We start from the raw sequence: 1918 nt of genomic DNA, 5'->3' as shown, positions 1-1918 counted from the left end.
AATATTTTCAGCATGAAATAATCGAAAATTATTCACAACACTGTGTATTAGTATCCTTAGGAATTAAAACCCAATGAATTCTTTAACATGCCATATTACTGATACTCATTCGCTGAATCACCATTTAAACACTTGTAAGTATATAAACATTAATGCTGTACTTTTAAATGTGTGTGTGGTAACACTATCTAAATCTATCAAACACTCTCCAAACATGTGTTTTTAGAAACAACGAAACACCTCAGGCCCCTTCCTTCTACTGATGAATGGGCATTGATAGCTATACTAACACTAGCCGTAATCCTGTTAGACAAATTACAAAGGGGCTGCCGACGGGACCAGTGGAAGTGCAGATTAAGAGACCTTACTTGAGACTGGGACCAGTAGAAGTAGGGTACCTGGCTTACGGGACCAGTTGAGTCTGCCCCATATTATGTTGTAGTGTCTCTGTCCTCAATCGCTCCAGTGGATTCAACACTGAGCGCTGAGAACAGCTGACAGATGACAAGGTGTTGATGCCAAAAGGTAATCATGCTGCAGTCACAAACAAAGAAAAACACTATACTGTACGACCATTCAAGGTTCAGTTTATTAGTTTTCGAGTCAATTTTTGACGCAAACTTAAGGTTTTATAAAAAAAAAAACCACTCAGTCCAAAACTGGAATTAATTTAAGGAAACCCGCATTATTGCATATAGAACACGAAAGGATCAGATTGGATACTGTCGCAAATACCTGCCATTGTCTGAAATGATTTTAGATGTGCACTCGCACGCTGGCTGTATGCCAAGCGACTGACTTCAATTGACTTGAGACAAAGAATTGAGAAACGGGACGGATATAAATAGAGAGGTGAATAATTATCATTTAAACCGTTTGGTTAACATTTGCGTTAATATTAATTTGATATTTATATTGAAAAGTTTCTTACTGTTTAACTAATCATTTTATTGTTTTTTCCTTTCCTTTAAGATCAGTTAGAAACTCTGATATACAGTGTGTATGTGTGTATAGCATTGGTTATGGAAACCCTCAAATCACATAGGCTGTCTCACTGTACTACAAAGGGAGATTTTACAAAATATAGAGCTGTAGACCAAATTATATGCACAATCTAGGAACATTTATTTCCTGTTCGGCGATTGTAATGTCATATTTTTTTATGAGATTGTTGAAATATGATTCAATAGTTTCTACGTAATTTCGTCAGTTTTTATGTTTAAAAGGCATGAGGAATATAGATAACTACAATACGTTACATACTACTCGTATTTAGGCTCTCAACACAAAAAAGCTCCGGTATGGTCTAGTGGCTAGGATACCTGGCTCTCACCCAGGAGGCTCGGGTTCGATTCCCGGTACCGGAATAAATTTTTATACGACAACAAACCTATGCATCTTTTTATATGTGACAAGTAAAGATGAATTTAACCACGAATATTCTATTAGGGCCGATTTTTAACAGACAAACCCAGCCAAGATCCTTAAGACGAATAACACCCTAATCCAAAACTGAAATAAATTTAAAATGTTTTTTTATTGATCAACACTTAACAACAATCGTTTATTGCAGAAACCCCATAACCAACATTTTTTGAAGTTGTGTGATTTCTGCATCCAACGATGTACATCATTAATCTAATAGTCAAAATCCGAAAAAGGTTGGTAATGGGGTTTCTGCAATAAACGACTTAACTGTAGTCCTAGATTAGGCAGTAATCCTATATTAGGCAGTAGTAATAGAGATCAATCAGGTAGACTAGTAGTCCTAGATTAGGCAGTGGTCCTAGATTGGGCAGTAGTAATAGAGATTAGGCAGTAATCCTATATTAGGCAGTAGTCCTAGATTAGGCAGTAGTTCTATATTAGGCAGTAGTTCTAGATTGGGCAGTAGAATAGAGATTAGGCAGTAATCCTA

The 1918-nt window shown here is 36.3% G+C and overlaps 1 non-coding gene across 1 annotated transcript; it reads left to right on the top strand.

Annotated features, from left to right (window-relative positions):
* The first annotated feature begins 1295 nt into the window (after positions 1 to 1295).
* Positions 1296 to 1367, top strand: Trnae-cuc (transfer RNA glutamic acid (anticodon CUC)). Its single transcript has one exon. It is a non-coding gene; the product is annotated as a tRNA-Glu (tRNA).
* Positions 1368 to 1918: the final 551 nt, after the last annotated feature.

This window comes from Macrosteles quadrilineatus, unplaced genomic scaffold (genome assembly GCF_028750875.1).
Source record: "Macrosteles quadrilineatus isolate MER2022 unplaced genomic scaffold, UCM_ALF_1.0 Scaffold_36__1_contigs__length_1205136, whole genome shotgun sequence".
Classification (NCBI taxonomy): Eukaryota; Metazoa; Arthropoda; class Insecta; order Hemiptera; family Cicadellidae; genus Macrosteles; species Macrosteles quadrilineatus.
The sequence above is the reverse complement of the archived record's forward strand: the minus strand, read 5'-3'. Positions and strand labels throughout refer to the sequence as shown.